Source organism: Puntigrus tetrazona, unplaced genomic scaffold (genome assembly GCF_018831695.1).
Source record: "Puntigrus tetrazona isolate hp1 unplaced genomic scaffold, ASM1883169v1 S000000663, whole genome shotgun sequence".
NCBI classification, from domain to species: domain Eukaryota; kingdom Metazoa; phylum Chordata; class Actinopteri; order Cypriniformes; family Cyprinidae; genus Puntigrus; species Puntigrus tetrazona.
This window is the reverse complement of record NW_025048284.1, coordinates 314,681-333,518: the sequence shown is the minus strand read 5'-3', so window position 1 is coordinate 333,518 and position 18,838 is coordinate 314,681. Positions and strand designations below refer to the sequence as shown.

At 40.1% G+C, this 18,838-nt stretch overlaps 1 pseudogene; it reads left to right on the top strand.

Moving 5' to 3' along the window:
* Positions 1–2,718: 2,718 nt before the first annotated feature.
* LOC122334870 overlaps positions 2,719–18,838 on the top strand; it is a 75,044-nt pseudogene continuing 58,924 nt past the window's right edge.

Below are 18,838 nucleotides of genomic sequence, written 5' to 3'. Positions count from 1 at the left end.
AAAACACAGTTTACCTTATAGTTAGTGAGCTGTGCTTTACTGTGGAAGTTGTTATATTCTTACTTAGGTTTTATTAATGAACCGTAAATATGGTTATTAGTTTTGTATTTTGTATTGTGTCTTATTAACAGATCTTTATATCTTTTAATGTTTTTCTATAAACCACTTGAGAAGCTTTAACTTGAATTGATGTAAATTATAAACACCAGTGATACGCTGAAGGTCAAGCATACTGACTTCTGGTTCATTCGGTACGCAAATCACAACAATGGTAACAATTAGTTATATTACATTTATTAGTTATATAAGCATTTTATTTGCTCTTTTGATGTATGCTACTATCGATAATAAGACAGTTAAAATTAAATTTTTATAATAAAATAAATAAGAACTGTAAAATTTATTTTGCTACAATGCACTTTGGGAGCAGTGGTAGCTATACCATGAGAATTCAACTCTAAAATAATTGTTAAATATGACATTTTTAGAGTAAACTAGTCTTCTCAGAGTTTTTAAATAAATTCAACATAACTGGTTTTAGAGTGCACAATGACATATATCATAGCATGAATTGTAATAATCTATATTTAAATTATACAATTGTTTGTAATTGTTTCAGTTATGTTTATAATAAATAAATATATTTTCTACTAGGGAACATGATCTAAGTAGCCTCTATTTAATTATTATTTTAATACATTATTATATTATAATAGATAAATTTATCAGATTGGTTGTGTAGAATCATGGAAATTCTACTACTTAAATATTATATACCCTCCTCAGCTTCTTTATAGATATATGGATATATAGATGACTCCAGCTGTCAGTGTCCTCTCTTTCTTCTCAGGATGAACTGGATCCCTGCTAAGATGAAAAACAGGGCTTGGGCGGTTTGCTTTGCCTGCTGGAGAAAAATGGCAGATCTTATTGCAGCAAGAAAAAAGCGTGAGTCCTTCACAGCAATGATCATTAAAGGTTTTTTATGTTACTGGATACTTTTTATTTTGCATTCTTTGTAAGAAAGAAAATAATTTTTTTGGCACTGATTTTATATTTTCATTGTGAGACAATGAAATGAGAGAAATGAAAAATCTCAACCTCTCTGAAAATAAATACAACACTTATCACACACACAGCCTCTCCTTCCTCCTTTGGAGACTATCCTTTGAATTTTAAGTGTCTGTGGTCTAGCTACTTGGTGATACATACTCCTTTAACCCTGATTACAGAGTGGAGAGGACATACTGGATTCTTTCTCTTAGAAGCCTCTGTAGGAACAATAAGTAAATTTAAATAAAATGGTTAGCCGCTTTCCCAAGGTTGTTTTTATGGGAAGTGGTATTGTTTTAGTAAGGATCTGCAAATGAACAACAGCTACTTCCAGTTCCTGTCTGAAAATGCTATATTTGATTCCATTATATTGTAAGGTAGGGAAGGCAAGAGAAACAGGTGGAGTGGAAATTCCCCGAGGGCCATGGACATTTCTTATTAAAATAACAGCAATACGTGGAGCAGTGAGTTCGGTGATACAGCAGCGTGAGTCCGTGTGAGTGCAGCAGTGAGTCGCCTTCCAGTGTTTCCCAGTGTGCTAGAGTAGTGAGGGAGTCCATGTGTGAGGTAATGGGAAATTAGCTTCAGGTAGGCCTGTGCCACGGTGTGGTCTCTGGGAGACAAAGAGAGACAGACAGGTTAGCATCCAACCCGGAGTCTCGTGGTTTCCACTGAAGCCGCCGCCTGGCCGGGCTTATCTGGCCTGCGGCCGATTTAGCCTCCAGGTGCGTGAATCCGGCCAAAATATCTACAAAAGTCTTATATAAAGCTTAGGTCTCATGATACCTACATGCTTGTGAGGTAGGGAATTATAGTGTAAACTGGTTTGCATTGGATTATTAGCTAATAAAACAGATCCTTGAATAAAGTTATTACCAGTTGAGGACTCTTTTCGATGTTCCTGCAATCAAAAATGGATTTCCTCTACACAGCAAAAAAGTTTAAGTAAGAAGAGAGAAAATGATCAAACTAAATCTGTGGCAAAATGGAAGCAGATCCAAACAATAGACGCCTTGGAAAACAAGTTTTAGAGAATTGCAGGTAATAGTAGAATTACCATACAAACTTCCACCACATGACTCTGCTTAAAAATGCAGCAGTGTAAACTGGAACACAGCAAAGCTGTGTTTAAGGCGAAGCAATCAAAAGAAAGTTCTGAAAATTGGAGCCTATTTTTCTGGGGCCTACTGTAAGAGGAAAACTATTAAGTAACATTCGTAACAGCCTTGAGATATCATTCTGTTCAAGGACTCCCAAGGTCTCTCAGTCTCTTTCTGTTCTGTTAGAACAGACTGTTTATTCACTTGCTACTTATGCAGATGGCTAAAGTATCCTTTTTTTTTAGATTTTATTGCAACAGATACAGCAATTCCAACTGTTTTCACAAGAAGGTAGAGTTTATCTCTGCTCATTCCGTATTCTTTAATCCGACTTCTGTAGTAGCAAGAGTTCTGATTAACTATTTTCATGCCTCTGTATTAGCATTTTATTTTTTTTTATTTAAACATGTTTTTATGTTAAAATAATCAAATTCTAAATAAACATGGAAAGTTTTAGAAGACAGCAATATTATTATTTGATATTTGTTTATTAATTTTGGAATTTCCAAAAATCTTGATATTGCTTTAAAATCTATATTATTGTATTAGCTCACAGGATTCCGCTATGTGGCAGTTACTAACTACAAGGTCTGGGTTCATCACTGACTGGAACAACAAATAAGCCAATATCTTGCTGTGGTCTACTGGAACAAATCATTTATCAGACGTAGCAAATTCTGGTACTTCACTTAAAATAGAATCTTTATCCCAAAGTCTCATTTCTTAGGGAAATAAGAGGACTTAACAAGCTTGGTTACCAGCTGGCCTGATTACTATATTGGATGTATGACACTCCATGGCAGCTGTAAGTACTTTATGTTTCCAAACATGTACAACACAATCTTTTGTACCCTTGTGATAAAATCACCTCTTGATGTAAATTCAATGTGGAATAAAAATTAGCGCTGAAATAATAATAAATGTATGCTAGTAAATGTCATTCATTTATACATCACATGAATATAGACTGCCAATATTATAATTCTCATTCTATCCGTTCAGAACTGTTATATAATAATAAGCCACACTGTGTGATGTAAGCTGCTCCTCAACAAATACACATTATAGTGATTTTGGCAGATGCTTGTTGGTTATTACCAGTGTGGATTCTCAGCCTTGGCCCAGTTACATCAAGGTGTCCATGCAAATTATCTTGGGCTATCATTCTTTAAATGCTTTGTGTGCAATCAAGGTCTTGAGTAGAGAAATATGATATGTCTTGGGGTTATTTGATCATGTAACCCTGTTCCTGTAAAAAGCGGGAATGAGATGCTGCACTTTAATGCTAATGAGAATATTCTTTTATTTGACTGGTTGTTAGCTACGTTCGTCAAATACGCCAAAGTCTCGCTTATAAATTCTTGCTTAGCCATCGCGTTAGGGACCGTGTTCTAGATTCTTACATGTGGGCTTTTTAGGTCCAATTATTAGTAATGTGCTTTTTTCCTTTCTCTCAGAATTTAGTATTGGTAGTTATTCATGATCCAGTTCTTTTATATCGCACTATGTGCATTCTGTTAGATTCTCTTAATTTGTTGTTTATCACCAGGCTGGCTGTGCTGAAATATAAGGAAGCTGAGTATCATCAAAGTATAGCAGTGAAAGCTAACACCATGTCTCCTGAGTAATATCTCCTAAAGCAGTAAATATGCGGCAGAAGTGAAAGGGCACTGGTCCTAGCACTGGAGCCTTGAGGAACGCCATTTCACGCTTGGGACCAAGTAACCACCTTGAAACTCCTCTTCATATGCTCATCACGAGAGGAGCATTCTAAGGTGGTACTTCCCATCTTGGCAGAAGAAAGAGAAGGAGCATCTTCCGCCCATTCAGAAGAAGCGTGCTTGAGATGAGACTGAGAGAGCACACCACAGCAGTTTGGCATGCACTCTCCAGGATTGTGCTGAGGAGCAATGGCTCACTGTTTCTCTCTGAAGAAAGCTAGCCACACTCAAAGCACTTTGATTGAGAGGAGATCGCATTCTCCTTGAGGCTGAGGACAGTGTGTTCTTCCCCACCTCTTTCTGTATGCCATTTTTCAAAGAACGGTTACAGCTTCGCTTTATTTATTTTTCTTTCTTTCTTTTCTCTCTTTTTCTTTTCACACTCACACACACACACAATGTGGTCTCTTGAAGACAAAGCCAAGGATGGCTTCATAGTTGGGGCCAGTTCTCCTCTGGGCTGTATGACAATACATTACCATATTTATGCTACATTATAACTAAATTAAACGTGATTCAATAATATTTAAAAGGTTTCTTTTTGCCAATACTGTGTCACACAATATACTTTGTCCTCATTCCACTCTAAAAGTTCTTGAAATCAAAAAAATCATTTTCTTTCGAGGCCAATATATCCAAAAATATTGAGGAACATAGGACAAATATAAAAGAAGACTGAGCCCTTGATGGCAAGCCATACACGCCCTATATGATCTGGGTCCACAAGGCTCATCTAGGTGTTCTGCTTCCATGAAGATCATCTCTTGGTGCTGATCTGCCATCTGATCTGGATATGAACTGAGAAACAGAATAAGAAAGAAACAGATATTACAATAAATTATATCTTTTTACATGTAAATAAGCTGTTCTAATGCAGACTAAAAATCCTACAATGATTTTAAATAATAAAGCTTATTAGTGTGTTATGTAAGTCAGTGTTAAAGAGATGGGTCTTTAATCTAGATTTAAACTGACAGAGTATGTCCGCTTCACAAAGATTATTCCAGATTTTGGGTGCTGAATAGGAAAAGGATCCTGCTACTCGCAGTCCATTTTGGGATTATTCTAAGCATTATCAAATGCCAGAGTTTTAAAAAAACGCAGCAGAAGTACAGGACTATAATGCTATAAGAGCTTGCTCGAGTGTTTAGGAGCTAAAAATTCAAGGCTTCATAAGTAATTAACAAAATCTAAAATATATATCCAATGTTTAATAGGGGAGCCAGTGCAGTGAAGGCAGAACCGGTTAATATGGTCATAATTCCTGGATTCTAGTAAGGTTCTAGCTGCTACAATTATCAGAGCGCACAGAACAAAATCCATGTAGTAAAGCATTACAATGGTCTAATACTGCATTTGACATTGAGAGCATAGGTCACAATTTAAATATGTTTTTGGATGGAAAACAAAGTTTTACAGATGCTACAAACTGGTTTTCAAATGAAAGATTGCTTTCAAACAGCGCAGAACTCAAGTTTCTAACTGATAAAGAGGAATTAACGGAGCAGCCATCAAGTGCTAGACTGTGTCTATGATTATTACATGTGGGATTTTTAGGTCCTATAATTAGCACCTAATTAGCATTAAGAAATGACTTGTCATCTGTTTTATATTCACTGTGCATCCTTTTAGTTTTTCAATTTGTTGTCTTTCATCAGGCCGTGAAGAAATAAAAAAAGTTTCATAGCATAACAGTAAAAAGCTAATACTATGTCTCCTTTATAATATCTCCCAAGCATCTCCTATCCCAGTGTTCTGTGGTGTTTGCCCCACAGCACCTGAGGAATTCAAGGGCATTTGCCCCTGACGCTTTCTAAATGGCAAAGCTATATGACTGGGAAATGTCTGTCTGTGAGACTCCTTTGAGTATTTTTGCCTGTTTTTATTTAGGACAATAACTCTTCTAACTCCTGATTGATTCTGGGTGTGAGGGTAATCTCATACAGATAGGGCTCCCTTAGCCGCTCAGTGGGGGATTTCTGCCATTCCTCTTCCTGAACCTATCCCAGCATGTCTCCCCCTGAATGGCACCTTAAATACCACTGTCTCCCTGTACAACCTCCTGTCTCCAGTCTCATGGTGTCTGGCAATCACAATGAGGTGATTATCTGTACCTTATTGATTCCTTGGAGTGCCCCCACTATCTTGCTGGTACAGCATGGCCTCACATAGATTGGTCTAGTAACTCTGTTTTGCCTTCCAGACCCTAAACATCAATTCATTGTTGAGGTGAATGCTCTGAGGTCGGAGCAGGTCCGGTCCTTCTCACAGCGGTTGCACCAGGATGAGAAGGTGCATCCCTGTGCCTCTTCTCGTACTGCTTCAGTTCCTCTGAGCAGAATTACAACATAGGTAACTGGGAGTTGTTAGGCTGGCTGTCAGGCTGGTTTAAGGGGAATGGCTTCACTGGTTGGAGGGTGCAGCTCAGCCTTCCTGGTCTGGAACAGATGGTCTGAGCTCCCGCCAGTAGCTTGCTGAGCCCTCTGGTCTGGTGTTTTTGCTCGAGAAAAGGCTCTTGATCGTTATTCATGGAATTGAAGTTAAAAATCACAAACTCTTGACAAAAGATGGCGCTTATACTCGCTTTTATTGACCCATTGCCAGTCTCTAACTCTAATTAATACTGATATGTGTGGTATCTTTTTTGTACAACTAGCTTCTACATTTCATCAGAAAAAGCATTCTGAAAATAACATACACTTCCTGCTGCTAGTTGGTAGCACTATAACTCCTAACAGTCACATCTATGTGATAGGCATTGTACAACTAACACTCCTGAGGTTTGAAAATCAAACTATGTATGTGATTTATTAGACACTTCCTGTTTCTCATTTCTTGCTATAACGTCATTGATTTGCCATGGCAAAACCATTTGAGATCAAAAATCCTTCTCATTCCTTAGCATCACCAATGTCTTGAGATCATGTTCACTGAATAGGAAATTCTCAGAGGAGTATATACATTTTTAGTGCATGCACTTTCTGAATAACTAACTTTCTGTTTGGCAGAGCCTATAACATACAGCATGAAAGTTGTTGGGCCTCTATGGGCCATTAGGATTCCAACATATATACCAGCTTTCAAGAGTTTAAAATGCTGAGAATAGTGGAAAAAAGAAACCTTTAAAAAAACAATACAGGTTTGACAGTGGGGCCTATAATAAGGCAGTTGTCTATGGCCTGGTTGAGTTAGCTGTTGGTTAGTAGTGTGCTGTCACAATATTCAAGAGACAGTTTCACACATCTAATACTGTATATCGATTAACATGCACCAGTTTATATTCATAGACAAAACTGACTTTTGTGTTACTATGTGTCACGGTTGTGGTTAGCAGAGAGCACACAACTAGCGTATGGGTAAATTAAACGCTTTATCTACTCAGAGATGAAAATAAACTATATAATTACTTCAGAATGCAGCAGCACGGCTGGTCTTCATTGAGCCCAAAAGAGCCCATGTTACACCTCTCTTTATCTCCTTACATTGGCTCTCGGTTGCAGCTCGCATCAAGTTCAAGGCACTGATGCTTGCACATAGAACAACCACAGACTCAGCACCGGTCCATACTTCCACTCACTATTACAAATCTACTCTCTCTAGAAGTCTGAGATCTGCTGGCGAGCGACGCCGTGGTACCATCTCAAAGAGGCTTAAAATCACTCTCCAGAACTTTCTTGTTCTCTGTTCCTGGCTGGTGGAATGATCTTTCCATACATAGCCTGAATGCTGGATCTCTGTCAATCTTTAGGAAACAGTTGAAAACTCACCTCTTCAGCAATACTTGACCTCATCTTAAAAAAAAAAAGAAAAAGAAAAGAAATTCTCACTTCTCCTTCCCTTGTTTATTCCTTCCCTTTCTGTCTTGTACTAATTTGAACACTGCCTGTGACTTGGTGTTACAAGCACTTACTCTGTCTGTTTGTCTCTCAAAAAAATGAATCGCTTGATGTACTCTCAATTGTAAGTCGCTTTGGATAAAAGCATCTGCAAAATGACTAAATGTAAATGTAAATGTATAATTACAGGCAGGCAGGCAGGCAGGCAGGTAGACAGGACAAACCACATGCACATAAAGACGAGATTGGACAAAGAGAACTGAAATCACAGGACTTAAATATTCAACGGAATTACTTAATAAACTACACACAGCTGAAGACAATAAAGACAAATTAACTAAAGTGGGTTAAACGGAACACATGACAAAAACAACAAAAACAATAACAAAAAGTCCAAAGACGTGACACTATGACATTTGACACAAGCCATCTTGCAAAACCTTATTTAAGAAGTTTAAACTGACAAGGTTTTATTTGTTCCATGAGCTGCAAAGCACTACAATATTTTACATTGGCAGAGAAGTGCAAAACAAATTACAATTATGAAAACAAAATAATAAATCACATATGCAATCTAAAAACAAGTTAACAAATTTGGAAAAAACACACAAGTCAGAAAACACGACAAACCAGATAAACTGAAAAAGGCAGGTATAGTTAGAGAATGGATTACTCACTGAACAAAAGATCAAAAAAGATATAAACAGGAGACAAGATATAGTATAGCAGACTAGTAGTACATAAATTAAAGATGTTCTTAAAGTAGCTCAGTATAAATAAGTACTATCTTTACTGCAGGATTGAATATAATGTACTTCCAAATTTAGGGGTTTATATGGAAAATTTCTCAAGGTTTTGAAAGAGACACAAAAGAAAAGGATCATGTCAAAAAGCATTACAGGTAGCCTAGATAGCGATAATATTACATTTCTAACACAGTCGTGACATTGAAAAATCATGGTGTTTTCATTTGCTATTTGGTCAAATGGGAATGCCCAAATAAGTAGTACACTTTTTTATATAGGGCTCAAGGCCAGCTATTTCAGCCGAGGAGCCTCAGTTAGGCAATAGAACAGCTGGCAATGGGAGGATTCACAAGAAGCAAACAGGTCGACTTGAGTGTCTCTGAATCAACTTACCGTCTAACTCCAGACAGAGAAAATAGATCCTCTCCACGACATGGAAATATGGTCAACCTCTGCAAACCAATCATGGTACACATCTGATCATGCATTTCTGTGTGAGCATTCTGAATGGGAGCTTGTGCAGGGCCCTGTTTAAAAATTTGTAGATCCAGGATTGGTTGAAGGCCACCATCTTTTTGGGTATGATGAAGTAGGTACTGTAAAACCCCGCGCCACCCTCAGCTGGAGGGACCTGCTTGATTGCATCTTTGCCAGGAGGATAGCAATCTCTCCTCACAAGACAGAAGCGTTCCAGGCTGCCACAGAAGTCTTAAAAATGCCCCTGAACCTGGGAGGTTGGTGGGCGAATTGGATCACATAGCCGAGCCGAGGTGTCCCCATAAGCCAGCAAGAAGGGTTAGGGAATGCCATACGCATGCCCAAGCTCCTTGCAAGTGGCACCATCAGAGTGGGCCGTGATTTGTTATCAAGGACAGCACCCAGAAACCAGTCGTCCAGCCATGAGAGCTCAGGGCAAGGTGGCATGTGACACCTCGGCAGTCCAAGCAAGCATGGCTAGCAGCTTTGGGTCTGACCTGGCTGAAGCTGCAGCACTCCTCAGCTTACGATAGACCATGATCTTTTCCTCATGAAATGAGCGGAGTGCCCTGAATCGGCCCTACCGAATCACTTACAGCAGAAAATTAAACCGGGTGAGGACCAGAAGGTGATGCTATATCCTAAAGGATGGAGTGGCAGGGTTAAAGTGCCATCAGAAGCAGGGCCTCACAATGAGTGTTGTTCTGAATACTCAGACACTGAAGAGAGCACTCGCCACTGTCGTTCAAGATCAGGAAACAACCACACCCAAATAGGAAACAGCCGAAACTGCACTTTTAAAAAGGTTTGAAAAGGCTGTGCACAGAAATTGCTCTTTAGGTAAGACACTCAGGGGAATCACCAGAACGCCTCTAATTCTGTAATGAATGCTACCCAAAACAGCTTCTGCTTCAGCCTCCTCTTTGTTTGTGTAGCACTTCAAGCTCGTAGTTAATGGACTGTGCTACAAGCAAAATCTAATGAGTGGTTACACCTGTTGCTTATTTATACCCAAGTGTGGAGTGGCTCAGGATTAGTTAACCACTTGCCAAATTTAATTTGCCGTTTTCTCTTATCAGAGCTAATATCAGAGCCCAATAATTGAAAAATGTTGTGTTATTTCCCATTAGCCAGAAAAATACATTTTGGAAGCAAAATAGCTCAAAAATCTCACAAATGACCATTAGACTGGACGTGGTTTTATAGCTTTTCTGGATCATTCCTTGACTGCTTGTTTTCAGTTTTATATATTTAAAACCACAGTAAAAGTTTGAAAAAGATCACCTTTATTTCAGATGCAGACACTATTTGCTTTTGATGAAGAGGAAATGGAGATGAGAAACAAGGTAGTAGAGGATCTAAAGACAGCCCTCCGGACGCAACCAATGAGGTAAGAGAATGCACTTTTCTAGATTGGGATGTCCCTGCAGTCTGTGGGGATTATATTATATTTAATATATAAACTTAATTTAAGCCCATGCTGTCTTTAGACTCTTACTTAGACTCTAGATGAAAGAGTCTTTTTCATCTCTGCTGGTAAACAGAGCTTCTTCTTCTCTGAGTCACAAAGAAAAATGTGTAAGCTGTCAGTCACACTGTACTCAATCACCTCGAAATTAAAGGCAACTTAAATGGGACTGACTGTTATATTTTGTAATTAATCCCCATGTTGTTCCAAACCCGTCTTCAGAACACAATTTAAGATATTTTGCTTGAAAAGCTGGAGGATTTTGACTGTACCATTGACTGTCATCTAATGAACACTGTCAAGGCCCAGAAAAGTATGAAGGAAATAGGCCATCTGCCATCAGTGGTTCAATCTAAATTGTATGAAGCGAAGAGAATACAAGAATGCACTTTTTCAGTTCAGATTAAAGTGTAAATACATGTAGAAAACATGTATTATGTTGCGGCTGACAGAAGTATGCGGTTTGCATGCAGTAGATACTGTATGTTTTGTGTAAAAACATACTATAGGCAGATTGAAGTTATTTCTTTCATACTTTTCTGGGTTTATTACTTGGCAGTCAATGGGACAGTCAAAAGTATTTTTTGATGTGTTTTAAATTAAGGGGGGACACTTAATTTCTAGGAATCAGTTTTTACTTATATTTGTGAATTTGAATCTTTTTGAAAACGTGTGAATGTGTATGCAAATCATGTTGAAAATGTCATGAAATCATGGCCTAAGATGGACACAACTCAGGCAACTTGCAATATAAAAGGAATTAAAACATTTTTGACTATAAATAGAAGTAACCCATCAAGTAATTTGACAGCAGCTAGCTGGGTCTCAAATGTAATCCACTGATGGATATGGTTTTGAGGCTTAAAGGTATTTTTTTCACCTCATTAATGCAAATGCAGTGTTTTAAGCAGAAGGGAATTAAAATGTGAAATACAAGTCAGCCAAGTTCTTTAAATCTAGAACTTTTTACATCTAGAACACTTTACATTTGTTAAAATAAGTCAATGTAAATTAATATGAACAATACATTACATTATTTATTCTTCATTTTTGTGCTTTTAGCTTTATTACCAATAGCTAATTTACGGCTTTAGTCATTTTACACTGTTATAAATCTAATAAGTGCCACAATTAGATGAACATCAACATTTGTCATGCAGTAATTGACTTCTGTCCAATATCGAAGAAGGTGCAAACACTCTCTATCAAGCAAACCTTATCTTCAATGTTATTGCAGGCTTTTAAAAAAACAAATCCTTTGCAACAATCTGACGTAACCTACAGTAGTATAAAGAGATAAAAGTTTGCTTTTTTCGGATCAGGTTCAAATAAAAAAAAAAGGTTACAGTTAACACTGTACATCTGTTTACTCTTGTCAAATAATTTTCTGTAAAATGCCATTTGATTCACAAACAGTTTTTTTTCAATCAAAACATTTTTAACTACTTTAGCTAAAATAAGATAAAAATGTAATAGTAAGTTTTTTTTTTTTTTTGTTAACCCCCCATCCATCCACTTTCTTCCGCTTATCTCCTGTGCTGGGTTGCGGGGGCAGCAGTCTAAGTAGGGATGCCCAGACTTCCCTCTCCCCAGACACTTACGGGGGAAGACTGAGACACTCCCAGACCAGCCGACATAATCCCTCCAGCATGTCTTAGGTCTTCCCGGAACATGCCTGGAACACAGGATTATCTCTAGTCATTACCTCTCAACCTCCCACACTAACTCAGATTCACCTGGTTGCCCGTTTATGCAACATTGCAACAGTGTTTATTGTCCTGTAGCAGCAACAGAAAGCTGTTGTCAGCAGCTGAGGAGATCTGTGTTGAAATGCTGTGTTGAAATAGGCTTGCTGCAAAGCCCCATGAAAAGTAATACTACTTTCTTGACTCGTCATCTCTTCATAGACATACCTTTAGAGAAAAGTCATCTTTACGGATTAAGATTATAATGATTTTTTTCCATTTCGTTAAGTGGTAATTTGAAGCTTTCTACAGATCTATTTATCTTATGTCTTTGTGTTTTTCCCTGAGTTTCAATTCATTTTTGTCAAATGTTCCTGTTCTTGACAAAAAGGCATCATGCAAAAAGCGCATTATGTTTGCTTTTTTTAACAAAAAATTCACGAACAAAAAATACTTCTTTTGTATTAACTTATTAAAAATAAAGTGAAAAATAAAGTCTTTTTACATGCATCTTTGTGCCGTTTTGAAGCACTTAGCATATGTGAAAAGTCAAAAAGTTGGTATATGTGTCATGCTTGATGAAAATAAGAAAGTTCTTTAGTGAAGGGGCTTGGCCGTGGTAACAGAGCTGAATATCACCCCAAAAGTTGGCAATGGTCGTAATGAAGTTGCTTGGTCTGCACAGGAGTTGGTAAGATCATTGTCCTTGTCATGAAGAGTTACCAGGTTTTATTTGACTCCTTCCAACAGGACGATAGCTGAAATGTTATGAAATTTCACATACCCATTTCAATTAAGACAATGTTTGATATAAAAGCAACATTCTGTAGAAGTAGTCCTCATTGAAATGAATAAATAAATCAGTCAATCACTTTTATTTATATAGCGCTTTTAACAATACAGATTGTATCAGAATACTGAACAGTTTCAAATAGGAGAATACAATGATAGGGATGTATAATGTCGAGATTGAACATTTTGTTATTAAATACAGAGATGGTATCTGTAATCAAATTGACAAAAATCACTAGAAATTAAGTGTCTCCAAGTAAGCAAGCCAGAGACGACAGCGGTAAGGAACCAAAACCCCATCCATACAGAATGGGCTCATCTAGGTGTTCTGGTCTCCGATGAACATCATCTCTGGGTGCTGATCCACCATCTGATCTGTATACAAACTGAGAAACAGAATAAGAAAGAAAACTAATATTAGCGTAGATGCCTCTCTTTATTATCTAGAACACAGTCACTTGATGGCTGCTCTGTTAATTCTTCTTCATCAGTTAGGAATCTAGGTGTGCTGTTTGACAACAATCTTTCACAACAACATGTTTCAGCATCTGTAAAACTGTGTTTTTCCATCGTAAAAATATATCTTAATTACGACCTATGCTTTCAACATCTAATGCAGAAATATTAATTCATGCGTTAATGACCTCGAGGTTAGATTATTGTAATGCTTTATTGGGTGGTTGTTCTGCACGCTTGATAAACAAACTTCAGCTAGTCCAAAACATGATCATATTAGCCTGTTTCTGTCACTTCACTGGCTCCCTATTAAACATCGGATAGATTTTAAAATCTTATTAATTACCTATAAAGCCCTGAATTGTTTAGCTCTCAATACTTCAGCGAGCTCTTATCACATTATAATCCTGCACGTCCTGCTGCATTCTCAAAACTCTGACCATTTGATAATACCTAGAATATCAAAATCGACTGCAGGTCGCAGATCCTTTTACTATCTAGCACCTAAACTCTGGAACAATCTCCCTAACGGGAAGCAGACACACTCTGTCAGTTTAAATCTAGATTAAAGACGCATCTTTTCATCTAGCCAACACATATAACACACCAACACACTTTTATTACTCAAACTGCTAAAAGGTTTTTAGTCTGCATTAATTAGATCTGCTGGAAACAGGAACACTACTCCTAAAACACAATGTACTTGTGACATCGTAAAAACAATGGCATCTACGCTAAAATTAGTCCTGTTTCTTTCTTAATCTGTTTCACAGTTTATATCCAGACTAGATGGTGGATCAGCACCCAGAGATTATGTTCATCAGAGACCAGAACACCTAGATGCGCTTTGTGGACAGATCACCAGATCCTGATGCACACACACACAAGCCATTTACACTATCTGACACAGCTGTGTTTAAAATTTAACTGGAAGTTGTAAGGGTCCCCCTTTTCCTGCAGAATGGAATCCAGAGGCCCTGGTCAAAGGTCAAAGCGTGTTCGGTCTTTTCTTTGCATCTCGTTAAAAATCACTAATATTTATTAATCTTTTGGGTTTCCAATTATAGTACTGACCTTATACATAATTTTATTTGACTCCAATCTTTCGTGATTTTATTTATATTTATTAAAATGTAACTGCTGATCCTCTAGTTGTGATTTAAATTTGGATCATTAATTAACTATAATATTTCCTAGTTTTGACTTATTGTTCGTTAGGAGTCTGGGTCGCTTAGAGACCTTGTTTGGCCAGAACAGACTCACGACACATCTGGGCTAGTCCAGGTCATAGTCAGAGGCTACCCCCTAGATCGCTTACCTTAATGCAGCCATCTCCTAGATAGACTCAAAAAGAGTAATTTTTTATGCGCTCTAAGTAATAGCATGCTAAGCCAGTTTGGTGGTCAGAAGTCAAGAAGTCAAAAATGTGCCTGCTCCATCCATTGATCGCTGATCTGGCTCACCCTAGCACGCCAACAATGCGGAAAACCTCAGAATTCACTAACCTACTAGAAAAGTTATTTCAGACAATATTATAAGTTAACCAAGATTGACGCTTTATTTTATCAGGCAAGAATAGTTTCCAAATTGGTATAATTGATAAACATTTGCACAACTGATCAGCAGTACAAAAATAACACAAAACAAAATAAAACAAACTTAAAAGGTCATTATACCTGGTCTTTAAAGTACATAGTGTAGTGTATGAGGACATACACCACACTACGGGCCAATCTGGCTACGGAATCGCGCCTTGTTGTGTTTGTCACTTTCCTTATATACTCAGACCAGACAAAGAGATCCCAAATGTAATTGTAAAACCTTTTGGTGTTTAGGTTCCTGTGCTCCAGGGCCACACCTGGCTGGAACACTTTCAGAGACCCAAAAGGAGGACACACTTCTTCTCAACAGAACACAGTTCTACTAAGTTCTTAATCTTTTCCATAATATAAGTGATTACTGTGATATTGAGACCAATTTACCAATCACACTGAGACCTTTCAAATGACACCAAACATGAAATTGAAGAACCATAGGTTCACAAGACACATGACATATAATGCCTTATTCCTAATGAACTTTTAAACCATCTCTTTTTGGGCAGAAGGAGGGGAAGCAGGAAGAGCAGAGGTGATGAGGGTGTCATAAAGGCAACAGGGGGTGGTGTTGTTTACACTCCTTTTGAAGTCCTTTTGTTCCTTTGAATTTCTTCTCTCAGATTAGTCTTATTGCATTTACAGGTTTTGGTTCACCTCCTTACAAAGTTAAGTGCTGTGGTCCGGTCAGAGGAGAACTGGCCCCAACTGAGTCTGGTTTCTCCCAAGGTTTATTTTTTCTTCATTCTGTATGGATGGGGTTTTGGTTCCTTGCCGCTGTCGCTCTGGCTTGCTTTGTTGGGGACACTTAACATCTAGCAATTATCGTTGAATTTATTACAGAGACCGCTCTCTGCATTTAATAACAAATTGTTCACTCTCGTCATTATACATCCCTGTATAGACTCTGTATAGACAACAAGACTCTGATTGGTTGAAATCGCCTCGGGTTACTTGACTGTAACCCTGTTCCTGAAAAAGCGGGAGCGAGATGCCGCGCTGAATGCGCTAATGAGAACGCCTTTTGTTCGACCGGTTGTTGAAGCACGTGTGTCAAACACGCCAAAGTTTGGCTTATATAACCTCGGTCAGGTGGCGCTACCTGATCACGAACACCTGGAGGTTATAAATAGATGTGACGCGAAACATCCTCAGGTCAAATTTTTGTCTGAAAGGACGTCCAGTCACGCCCACAGTGCGGCATTGAGGCGCAGCATCTCGTTCCCGCTTTTTCAGGGAACAGGGTTACAGTCAAGTAATCCGAGACGTTCCCTATCAAAAGCTACTCTCGATGCTGTGCTGAATGCGCTAATGGGAACGAGAATACCAACGCCACAAGACTAGGAGTGTCTGGACCCCAGCGTTGTGTAGTGTGTCGCGCCGCAACACTGAAGAGGTCTCAGACATTACTCTGGGATGTCGACTCAAGGACATGCGAGCCCGGAGTAGCATGGACATCCAAACTATAAAATCTAACAAATGTGTGCGGAGAGGACCAACCTGCCGCATCACAGACTTGCTGCAAGGGCGCGCCTCTTGCTAAAGCCATCGACGATGCAACCCCTCTGGTTGAATGAGCTCTAACTTCTAGAGGCGCAGTTTGACCACGCGCCTCATAGGCTAGGGCAATAGCATCTCTCACCCAGTGTGACATAGTCTGTCTAGTGGCAGCCGCCCCGGTTGCGCCACCATAGCATACGGGTGCTGCTCTGACTTACGCCACTGGCTAGTGCGGTGGACGAGATCTGGAGAGCACGTGACTGGACACAGTAAGTGAAGTTTCTCCTGCTCCGGTGTCATGAATGGCGGAGAGCAGAAGGCTTCAAGGATGACCGGATTTATAGTCGAGAATGGAACTTTCGGAAGATAACTAGGGTGAGGATGCAAAATAGCTTTTACCAGCCCAGGGGCAAAATCTAGGCAGGATGGCGAGACTGACAGAGCCTGCAAATCCCCAATTCTCTTCAGAGAAGTAATAGCTGTTAGAAAAACCATCTTTAGGTCAGAAACCTGACAGGCGCTGACTCTAGTGGTTCAAAAGGGTGTCCACCAAGCCTTCAAGCACTATAGCTAGATCCCATGAAGGAACTGTCGCCCTACTGGGCGGCCTCAACCTCTTAGCTCCTCGAATGAGGCGAACAACTAGAGGGTGTTTCCCTCACGGAAGCCCCTTCAATCAGAGCATGGCAAGCCGAAATGGCGGCCACGTAAGTTCTGAGAGTATTAGGATGTGTGCCTGAGGACATTTTCTCTTGCAGAAACTCTAGCACTGAAACAATCTGGCAGTAAACTGGGTCTGCATGGTGTGTTTTACACCAACTTTCGAAGATGCGCCATTTCATGGCATATGTTCTTCTAGTGGAGGGAGCCCTAGCGCTAAGAATAGTCTCTATTACATTGGCTGAAAGGCCAGCATCACTTAGTTGGTCCCTCTCAGGGGCCAGGCGTGAAGATTCCAGAGCTCGGGACGGGATGAAATATTGTCCCCTGTGCCTGAGAGAGAAGGTCCCTCCTCACCGGAAATCGCCCACGGCGCGAGCCGTTGAGGAGAGATATTAGATCTGAGAACCATATTCTGGTTGGCCAACAGGGCGCTATGAGTAAGAGGCGAGACCCCTGTTGACGGACCTTGGCTAGGACTCTGGGGAGCAGAGCAATCGGAGGAAATGCGTAAAGACGCATTCTGGGCCACACATGGGCCATCGCGTCCAGACCCAGGGAGCTGGATGAGTCAGAGAGAAGTAGAGGGGGACATTGTGCTGTCTCCTGTGAAGCAAAGAGGTCCACCTCTGCTTCGTAAAACCTTTCCCAGATTTGACTGACTACTTCGGGTGGAGTTTCCATTCCCCATGTGTCACAGCTTGTCTGGACAGCAAGTCTGCTCCCCTGTTCATGTGACCGGAAATATAAATCGCCCTGAGGGACAGGAACTTGTCCTGCGCCCAAAGCAGAACCTGCGCGCTAGCTCGTTCAAGCGGCGCGACCGCAGTCCGCCCTGGCGATTTATGTAAGAGACTACTGCCGTGTTGTCCACCCGCACTAGGACATGGTAGCCTCTCAACTGCTGGAGGAAGTATTTCAGGGCCAGAAATACAGCCTTCATTTCGAGGCAATTGATGTGCCATTCGAGAAGATGACCTCTCCAGATCCCTTGGGCTGGACGGCCATCTAAGACCGCTCCCCAACCCGTGAGTGATGCGTCTGTCGTTAGCATCTTGCGACGACAACACGGACCTAGAGTGGGACCCAAGGTCAGAAACCGGGTCTGAACCACATAGATAGGGTACGGCCTCCGACGCCAGAACCCTTATTTGCCTCTGGGGATTGGCCCTTGGATGAAATCCCCTGGCTCTGAGCCACAACTGAAACGGTCTCATGTGCAGGAGGCCCAAAGGTATCACTGTTGAAGCAGCTGCCATGAGACCTAGAACTCTCTGAAAGTGATGAAGAGTGACTTTCTGGCCTAGCTTGATGCTCTTTAGGGTGTTTAGAATGGATTCGAGGCGTGCAGGAGACAGCTGTGCCTGCATCGTGGTCGAATCCCATACGACCCCAAATATGTTGTCCTCTGAACAGGGGAGAGAACGCTTTCTTGGCGCTGAGTCTCAACCCCAGCGATCCGAGATGAGCTAGGACGACATCCCGATGTCGGCGCAAAGCTCTTGAGACTGAGCCAGAATCAGCCAGTCGCCTATGTAATTTAGAATGCGGGATGCCCTGGAGTCGTAAAGGAGCCAGAGCTGCATCCATGCATTTTGTGTATGTGCGGGTGACAATGCTAGGCCGAAAGGAAGAACCCGATACTGGTAAGCTTCGCCCCTCAAAGCGAACCTCAGGAACTTCCTGTGTTGTGGCAATATTTCTATGTGAAAATATGCGTCTCTTTAGATCGATTGTCACAAACCAATC